Source organism: Lepidochelys olivacea (assembly GCF_965140295.1).
Source record: "Lepidochelys olivacea isolate rLepOli2 genome assembly, chromosome: 1".
NCBI lineage: Eukaryota > Metazoa > Chordata > Testudines > Cheloniidae > Lepidochelys > Lepidochelys olivacea.
The window spans coordinates 85,497,699-85,508,301 of NC_140411.1; the positions used below are offsets into that span (position 1 = coordinate 85,497,699).

Sequence of the window (10,603 nt, forward strand, 5' to 3'; positions counted from 1 at the left end):
AAATTCCAAAACAAATGACTTTAACTTAGGGATTTCAGACATTGTATCCACTCAATACAAACCAAGGAAGCAAGGAAATTGATTGTTCACTCAACATCCCAGCTATCCTCCACTCATCAATTCCTCTTCTCAAACCCAACTGCTCCCATTCTACTTCCCACAACCCAAAAGTCTCCACCCTCATCCTGGACACCCTTGAACTCAGAAAATGTTTATTGGATGAATCTATGTATAATGGCTGAGGGTGAAGCTGGCAGTGATGCCAATAGTAAGCTTGTCTAATGCTTTGCATTATAAGACCCTATTTTTAGTTGCTTATACCATTACCAGACTTAACTATTTGGGCTGACTTTTTTACATGCTAGATGTCTGCCTCAGGAAAGAAGGAAGTTCCAACAAAAGCAGTTAAGCCATTTATTAGGTTGAGCTCATGTTAAGTTTTTTACATTGAAACTTCTACACTTCCATGCGTTGGAGCAGGGTCTTGAAATTTGGTAATAGGTTCACCTTGGTGTCAGAAAGATGTCATCTGCATTTGGACAAATTATAAACCTCTCAAAGTCCTATTTGCCCATGCTTAGGAGTGGGTTCTTAGAATTCGGGAAGAAAAATCACTGAACATTTCACCTCTCCTGAGCATGCCTTTCCAGAGGTTTTTTTGCCATCACACTGAGCATGCTCCACTCTCAAATCTGAGGATGGTCCAGCATGGGACTAAGCAGGCCTTTCGCTGAAATTGCTCCTTCTCACTGCTGTGGGCTGCTGTGGCACTGAGCACCTGAAAAAAGAGTAGGGAGACAGTCTCTCCATTGGTCTCAGCCCCCCTCCCCTATTGATGTCCAAGTAGCATGGAAGAGGAAGTAGCCTGCAAAAATTTGCCCATAAATGCAAAAAGTGGGGAAGGGACTTTGGGGCAGGATGGGAGATGAAAGTGTGGGAGAGAGGGAATAGGAAATGGGGGATCAGAGGGGGAGCAAACAGGCTAGTGAGAAGAGAGGTATAAAAGCAGGGGGTTGGAGAATGGTCTGTAACCACTAGAGAACACTCTCCTCTTGAAACATCAGTGGGACTCAGGATTTCTGGGTCCCAACATTCCTCTGCTGTCTGCGAGTATCTGTGCAACCCATGGGCAAAGTGTATGGGATGACCCACATAAAGGATAACAGTTTGCTGCTGACACTTACTGTGTTAGCTGAAGTGGTAGAGGTCTGTGCAGTACATGTAAAGGTTCCAATTCCACTGATGAGCCATGTGGTTCCACATCCTGGAGTTTATTAGCTCAGTGATCTACTTTAAAAATCTAAATTGCATATATAAAAATTACATTAAAATAATATTGTGGCATTCTATACCTTGGGGGAGCGTCCTGTAGCCCCCATATTCCTCATTGATATATAATTGTGATCTCGCATATAAAGCATGTCATGTGTGGTATCAGGGAAAGGTTACGAACTGCTGAAACCCACTGTTCTATCTAAATATGTATATCTTTAGTGCATATGAAGTTATGAGATTGTGTTGTATAGTTGTCACTAAAACATGCTATAAGTTGGGGAATCAGCCAGATATTAGCTCCCCAGAGACAACAGAAAAAAGTAGCCAACGCCGAGGCAAAGTGTCAAACAAAAATCAACAGCCATTGTCAACAGCAAGGGAGCTACAATTCAATGACTCACCTGCATAAGGCAACACCAGAGGAATTGCTCAGCTTTCCCTGGGGACTTAGCAATGCCCACCAGACATGCCTGGACTTGTGTTCTCCAAGCACATGGACTAAGGATATAAAACAGAACACAGTGGCCACATGCTTGGCCTTTTCTCCTCTTCCCACTTACGCTGCAAGCAACAAGGACACTCTGAAGACTCCAACAGAGGGGACTGGCCCAGGTTTAAGGACTGTATACTAAGGACTGCAATATCCTGTGGGGTGAGAAACACTGCTTTATCTAGATGTTGCCCAGTCTAATAGAGTTGAGAGTTTAGACTGTATGCTTATATTTTATTTGCTTTTGGTAACTCTGACTTTTTGCCTATCACTTATAAATACTTAAAATCTATCTTCTGTAGTCAATAAACTTGTTTTACTGTTTATCTTTACAGTGAGTTTACCTGAAGTGTTTGGTAATCTTCTCAGTTTTGCAAAGGCTGGTGTGTATCCACTTTCCATTGGTGAAGTGGCGAACCAATTAATAAATTTGCACTGGTCGTCTGGAGTAGTGCAAGATGGTATTTTCTTGAGGTGCAAGGCTGGGAGCTGGGGGGGGGGGGATTTGGCTGGTGCCTACTCTGTGATTCATGAGTGGCTCTGGGAGCATTCATGCAATCTAGCTGGGTGTGGGGCTCCACAAGCGGTTGTGCTGAGTGGTAACAGCGCCGGTGGGTGGGGGGTTGGGAGGGCTTGCTGCTTGTCACAAGCAAAGCATTGTGAGAGACAGCCCAGGCTGGAGAGTTAAAGAGGCACAGTGGTCCCATGGTCCCAGGTTGCACCCTCGGGATCCCGTCACAAATATTCCTAAGGTTACAAAGTAAAGCACTCCAAAGTTAGAGAATGCTGACCAGTATTGTCTCATTGTTTCCTTGTACTCCCCTTTTGGCTCTATCTGTGTCCTTTGGCTGTGTCTTCTCTTTTACTTAAATTGTAAGCTCTTTGGGGCACAGCAATTGTCTTTGTTCTGTGCTTGTGCAAAACCTACACAATGGAGCCGTGGTCCATAACTGGGACTCCTAGGCACTCTAATAATACAAATAATTAATAATAAAGTTGCCCTACAACCTTAATTTGGTCTCCATGTGCATATGGGTTATGTTGCAGTTTTTAGTTACATAATCACATGCTATTTTTCCTCCCTCATTCATTGCATGGGGTGCACAGAGCTCAGGGAATGAATCAGGGCTACATAGTGAACTGAGGCCGTTGTCTGTAAACTTTCTGCATCATTTATTGCAGAAGTGGGAAGGTGTATGGTAGATGAGACATGGAACTATAGAAACAGAAAGGATGGCCTCATGGTTAAGGCTGTTGAATGCTGCTCTGGAGAACAGGATTCTTTCCCTGTCTCTGTCACAGAGTTTTCATGGGATGCTGGGCAAATCACTTAAGCCAAAGTTTTCACATTGATCTTCATTTTCTGGGTACCTCACTTGAGATAACTGGGACCTGGTTTGCAGAAATGCTAAGCACTCACAAGTACACTCGAAATCAGTGGGAGATCCACATTTAACATATAAAGTACTATACCAATGCTAAATACTTAAAAATCAGACTCCCTGGTGTCTGCAACTGCCCATCCAAAATTAATGATAAATTTTACAATATTGTTCTTAATTTGTCTCTGCCTCAGTTCCCTATACAAAGGGAAAGATACCATTTCACCTTACAACTCTGTTATGAAGATACATACATTAATGTTTGTGAAGCACTCAGATGCTACAGTAATAAGCAGCATAATACCCAAGAGGAAATTAATAATTCTGCATTCAACAGAAGATTAGATGGTGTGTATTAATGTGATACGTGACTACCCACTGAATAATGAGGATAAAAAATAAATGTTAAATAACTATCCATTCAGTGAACATCATCCATCTTGTGCACTGAATGATATAGAAGTCCAGTGGGGGGAAAAATTGTATATGATCATGTAATTAAACACTGCATTATAATGCATATGCACAAGAGAGGCCAATTAAGGTTGTAGAGGCAACCTTAATACTTGCTTTTCCTAACTCTTGCATGCTTGACTTTGTAACCTTAACATTCACTGAAGGTATTTTTTGTATGTGATATTAATATAAGGTTGGTGTGGCATTAATACATTGTATTGTGTGTGTGGTTTTGCATTGGTGTGAGTGGATCTCAGTGAGGTCTGGTGTTGGATTGCAAATAATGAATTTTTCTAAAATAAAAATTCCCGTACGGGTGATCTAGGTTAGTGTTTGGTTAAAAATGGATATAAATGGTTATGTAGTAATTACAGAATTGAAATCTGCATATTTGTGTGTGCATTGGTGCATTACATTTATAGTCAGTGTTAAGACTGCCAATTGGTAGTTCAATAGCTTGGAGTGTCTTGGGTCACGTCTACACTACCCACCGGATCGGCGGGTAGTGATCGATCTATCGGGGATCAATTTATTGTGTCTAGTGTAGACGCGATAAATCGATTCCTGATTGTTCTGCTGTCAACTCCAGAACTCCACCAGGGCGAGAAGCGGAAGCGGAGTCAACAGAGGAGAGGCCGCCGTCAATCCTGCGCCGCGAGGACGTGAAATAAGTGATTCTAAGTCGATCTAAGATATGTCTACTTCAGCTATGCTATTCTCGTAGCTGAAGTTGCATATCTTAGATTGATTCCCCCCCCCCCCCATAATGTAGACCAGGCATCGGATGTACTCATGATATGGAAAAGCTAGAAGAACAAAGGGAGTCAAGTATCTCCCAGGTCCCATATAGAGTTCTGGTTCACTGTATCACAGGCTTCCTGATACAAGCTTCTTTCTTCCCCAGGTCCTCCCATATCTCAGATAACTACTTGTCTCCTCAAAGCCCTGCTACCTCTGCCTGCCACACCATACTGCCTGCTCCCAAGTCTACTTCTTTGGTGATTGTGAGGCAGTCTAGCAGCATTTGAAAATGGAAGTAGCTGATAGATCTATGCTATCCCATCATTTACATTTGCATAGCTCAAAAGTTACTTTTAGAAAAAAAGGGGGGACTGCTTAAATCTTTCACATTCAAGTGGCCTATGTCAGAGAGCTCATCAGCATGTGTGTCAGTTGGAGTGTGTGGGTGTGGTGGGTTCAGTCACAGAGACCCCCGTGAGGCTGTCACCTGATGTGCTGGAATTACCTCTGAGCTCGTTTTCCACTGCAAGCTTGGGACTCCAGAACCCTGCCTTGTTAAGCCAGACACACTAGTCTGTTGCAACACAGACCCAGGGTCTGAACCACACCCTCAAAGCTGAAGACTTTAACCAAAAACTGCTCAACAAGGCACCTATCTCCAGCACCCCAATACCCAGCTCCCAATGCGATCCATACCACAAATAAATCCATTTTACTCTATATAAAGCTTACACAGGATAAACTCATAAATTGTCCACCCTCTATAACACTGATAGAGAGATATGCATAGCTGTTTTCTCGCCCAGGTATCAATCACTTACTCTGGATTAATTAATGAACAAAAGTGATTTTATTAAGTATAAAAAGTATGATTTAAGTGGCTTCAAGTAATAACAGACAGAACAAAGTACGTTATCAAGAAAAACAAAACACGCAAGTCTAAGCCTAATACATTTAAGAAACTGAATACAGGTAAATCTGATCCTCAGAGATGTTCCAATAAGCTTCTTTCACAGACTAGACTCCTTCTTAGTCTGGGCCCAATCCTTTCCCCAGTACAGTTCTTGTTAGTTCCAGCTCAGATAGTAACTAGGGGATTTCTTAGGACTGGCAGCCCCGTTTGTTCTGTTCCACCTCCTTTTATAGCTTTGGAACAAGGTGGGAATCTTTTGTCTCTCTGGATCCCCAACTCTCCTTCTACATGGAAAAGCACCAGGTTTAAGATGAATTCCAGTACCAGGTGACATGATCATGTCACTGTAAAACCTCATTCTCCATTCTTTCAGGGCTGTCCTGTGAGTAAACAGAGCCATTCAGAACCAATTGTCCTAGTTAATGGGAGCCATCAAGATTCCAAGCCACCATTAATGGCCACAATTTGCATAGTTACAATAGGACTTCAGAGTAATACTTCATATTTCTAGGTTCAGACAGAAGAATGATACATTCATACAAATAGGATGAAGCCGCTCAGTAGATTATAAGCTTTGTAATGATACCTTACAAGAGACCTTTTGCATAAAGCATATTCCAGTTACATTATATTTATACTCATAAGCATATTTCCATAAACATATGGAATGTAATGTCACAGTGGGAATGAGGATGAGTAATTAGAAGAACCCCAAGAATTATGAAGAAAGCAGGGCAAAATGTTAAAGGGGGGCACTTACAAATGTTTTTTTCCTGTGCAAAAGTTTGTAAATATTTCACTAAAAGCAACTGTGTAGAACATTCTGTTATCCTCTAAAGAGTTATTGTGCAAAATTTGGTAATGAAACTATTTCATTAAAGTGGGAAAGAGAGGTATTTTGGTACTGCTTTAAGTGTAAATCTCAGCACAGCCTGAACTATGGGGTTGTTAACCACTCCTCCATAAAAACTAATGTAAAGTTCTCACTGAGTTAGAAAACTAACAATATTACAGGACTTGATTACATTTCAATATATCAAATATTGGTCTGAGAGTTTATTTTAAGTACATCCATAACAAGCTGCCCATTAAAGAAACTTTGGCGATTCTTCTGCTGATTATAGATTCATAGATTTTAAGGCCAGAATGGCCCACTATGATCATCTTGTCCTACATAACACAGGTCATAGGACTTTCCTGATGAGTGAGTATGACTATTTAGATGTATGATATACTAATCAGCTGACAGGTTGATGAGGCAGTGGTATAATCAGTACCCTACCACTAGGAAATGGAGTCCAGTTTCTGAAATATGTAAAGTAACACTTTACATATGTATACTTATTTAGGACATTGTATGAACTGTGCGTGAGTGTACTGGAATATATTTATCTAGCTTCCCTTTCCTGTTTATTTCTAATTTTTAAATACTTACATGTTTCCTTCGTATAGCCACATGCAAGTGGTAACAATCTTAAATTAAAATTAATAGGCCTTTTTGTTCTCTGTTAATCCTGCAATAGTGAATAAAACATATTCTAACTGAACTTTGTTTCCTGCAGCTTTCTCGGTTGTCTCCTCCCGAAGTCACTGATCGCTGGTCTCTCTCAATGCCTTTGTGCACCAAAGATGGTGTGTCTGTCTGCATTTTCCTCTGGATTTCCCAGCCTTTTTGCCTCAGCACTCTTCCTTCAGTTCTGGGGTGATAGCACACATTCTCCATGCTTCAGATCCTAGCTTTATTGCCTCAATGCTGTTTTGGCAATTGACTCAGCACAGTTTTAAAGATGAAGCACTATTCACTTAATACTCCAGAATTTAGGAATGAAATGACCTTGACTTCTCTTTGCACATAGAGGATGCCACCCACCTTCGGTATGTTGGTGAAAGCTGCATTGTCTATGTCCATGTCAGTGGTCGCAGGTTATACAGGAACTTGGGATAGATGCCATCCTTTCCCACTCTTTTCCCCAGTTTTGTAGCTGCAGTGACTTCATTTACTTGTGAACAGTTCAGATCACTGGGACGATGGAGCGCATGTGGACATCACCTGCAAGAGTTGATGCTGGACTTGTCTCTGGCTGTTTTGATGTCCACAACAGTTTAGCAGTGATGGCATTGACTTTCACCTGTGCCTAGGTGCATGTGTGGGATTCGCAGTCCCCAGGTGTCTCAGCAGGTTCCAGGAGTATCTGCTCAAATATGTGAACTACTTCTACACATTCAAGCCACCATGACATAGTCCCATAACATAGGGGAAGTGAGTAAAACATGTTCCTGAACAACATCAAATAAATAATTGAGATCTATTGATATTTGTGAATGATGTAAAGATATTAAATAAACTTTAAGTAAACAAACATCATGTGGGGAAAATGATCAGTGCAACTGTCACTTGAGCTCTGTGTAACAGCTGTGAGTGTCACATGAACTATGTGCTGGTGAACAACTTGTGCAGTATAAACTTTTCTTTAAAGAAAAGGCGGGGGGGAAGCTCTGTAAATGCAGTAAATATTAGACTATCTAAAGAAAAATTTGCAGGCTGGTGTTCCAACATGTTAATGGAGAAAATTAGACATACTATTGGCAAGTCCAAAAGAAGGATCTTCCACCAGTTTCTAGGACCTATATGTCTTTTGTTCAGATGGAACATCAGCTTTATCTTTTGGCATCCTAGCTTCTGTGGGTACTTCTTCCAAGAGACAGGCCTGCACCTGTATTTCTTTCAGGGTGAATCCCACAATTCACCCTAATTTTAGAATGGAACCCCAGGTCAAAACACCCTTATTCACCAACCATGAATCCTCAGCAGGTATGTGATGAGTTATATAAACCCCAAACTGGCATAGAAGATTTTAGGAGAAATTCTGGGTCCCACTCCACTGTACCTGCCTTCGCTGGAGGAGGAGTTGAAAAGAGAGCCAGACAGCTCAATAAGAGGGGAAAATAGCAGATAGGATAGGAAGACGGATCTATCTGGAGAGATCCTGCGTAAGGGTACAGCGGGAGCCCTTGCTTCAGGAAAGGAGGTCTGTAAGGAGGACCTCTCTGTAGGTCCCCCAAGAGGAGGGACTAGCTTGTCTTTAAGGATTAACTTGGATTGTTTGTGAGATTGTGATAACACCCTGGACCGGGGAAGTAAGTGGTAGGAAGTGGCCCAGGGAGTCAGCCTCAGAGCACGGCTGAATGCTCGATATTGCTGCTTCTGTAGCTACCTGGCTTGGAGCCTGATGGAGAGGAAGGGCCCAGGCTCCCCTACCAACCATGATCCTGTTCACAAGGTGACTCTTCCTTTTGTGGAGACATTGGACATATATATTTTGTTGGACTTTGTTACCCTAAGGGGACAGACTTAAGTGGTGACCTGGTCAGAGGACTGAATCACTGCCTATCAGAAGAGGGAAAGCTGCAGGACCAGAATTACAGCTGGTATGGGATGCCAGAAATGGAGGAGAGCTGGGACCAGTGACCTAACCATTAGGTGGCACCACTGATAAGCCCTATCCCATCACAAAGTCCAACAGGCTTTGGTCCATGAAATAGACTTCCCTTCAGGAGCCTGTGATCAGTCTGAAAATGTAGTGACATGATACAACCTCTCCAAAACAAAGTTGTATTTATTTATCAATAGGAATATAATCAACAGAGGAAAGATTAAAACAGAAAAAAAAAACCCTATCTTACCTAAACCTTAGTCTTTCTTTGCCAGCTTAGGTATTTCCCACTTCTCTCAGGCACCCACAGTCCCCAGCAGTGGGGCTGGGAAAGAAAATCTGCACCTCTTTCCTCTGTCTCAGTCCGACCGTCAGTACGTATTTCTCCCCCTGAAGTAACTGAAAGTCTTTTTATGCAATTCAAGCTCTTTTGTCTGTCTCAGGACCCTGAACCTGGTCTGTCTGGTTTATGCAGCTCACCAAGAGGGTCGAAAGTAGACTTCCAGCAGTGGATTTATTGTGTTGTCTGTTATGCACCAGCAGTTGAGTTAGATCATTGTTTGTCTTCCTGGAGATGTGTAAAACCACCTGGGACTAAGTTAACTCATTGTTCCCATGCAGCAGACAGCATGATAATAATCACAGCTGGATAGCCCTCTGTCTTGGATGGTTTAGCCACAAATCCTGCATCTTGGCAGGGGATTAGCCTAGATGACCCTTGCAGTCTCCTTTAACTCTATGATTCTATATAGATGAAGATAAAAACAATATTTTTAATTAAAAATTCAGATATCTCCTACATTCTTCAGGTACTATACATATTAAAGTTTTTTTTATGATAGCATTAATCAATGGTTTGTAATTTTGTGGAGTTCCTGTACGTACAAGTGCATGAAGAGCAATTAATGAAACAGCTTACATAGCATTATTAGCAGCCAGTAGTCATTAAAAGCATATATACTAATATTCATATATTACTGAGCAGACTTCTGCAGAATACATTATAAATTGCAGAACTCCCCAACAAATTGCTAAGTACATGCAAGCATGCTGATTAAACTACTGACAGCAAAGGATTAAAATCTCCATGAATTGCACATAAAAGCTCAAGAAAAAGTATGTTTAAAGCTGTTAAGATGTAAACTGTGCTATAACACATGCATTAAGATAGAAGTGAGCTTGCAGAGCTTGGACTTGTGTTAAACTCCCCTCCTCCCCCCACATTCATAGTAAATGTACAGTGGGTGCCATTAAAATCTTGATATTTACTGCTGATGGTAATTAAACTTCCTGTGGTATTTGAGGTACTCTTCATTCTAAGCATAGGGGAACTGCAAATGCCTCACTAATGGTAAATCCCACAGTGTGATAAATGTCAAGATTTTCACAGTGCACTGTAATCTTTATGGGCCAGATTCTGGTAGCCTTGCTTGACTTTATTAGCACCTTATTCTGTGAGTTGTTTGATTCATTGACTTCAATGGGACCACTTGTGATAGTATTTGGTATAAGAATATCGGAATCTGTCCTGTAGAATCTAATTCTGTCATGAGCTGTGTCTGAGTTGTCTGAAGTCACTTCCACTGTAGTCTGCTGGCTTTTTATTCATTTGGCATTTTTCTCCCACTTTTTAACTCTCCAATACAACAAAACCTGAAATGTATATGAATTTAGTGTTTTCAGAATGCTTCTCTACTGAAAATCAAAGTTATTTTCTACTATAATAAAGACCTTGGCATTCCTAGTTTGATGTCACTTAATTCAAAAATCACTGAAAATAACTTCATTGAGGACATATTTCAATTGCTTTTGAAGTCAATGGGGAGACTGCCCTGACTTAAGTAAATGTTGGTCTGCTTCCTAACTGTCCCCCTACTTCATTTTTTTTTATAAACCCAAAGCAGAAGCTAAC

The 10,603-nt window shown here is 41.3% G+C and overlaps 1 long non-coding RNA gene across 1 annotated transcript; it reads right to left on the minus strand.

Moving 5' to 3' along the window:
- Positions 1 to 471: 471 nt before the first annotated feature.
- LOC311515164 lies at positions 472 to 9,330 on the minus strand. Its single transcript, XR_014710068.1, has 3 exons — positions 8,942 to 9,330; positions 1,185 to 1,300; positions 472 to 778 (listed from the first exon to the last, which is right to left on the minus strand). It is a non-coding gene; the product is annotated as an uncharacterized lncRNA (long non-coding RNA).
- Positions 9,331 to 10,603: the final 1,273 nt, after the last annotated feature.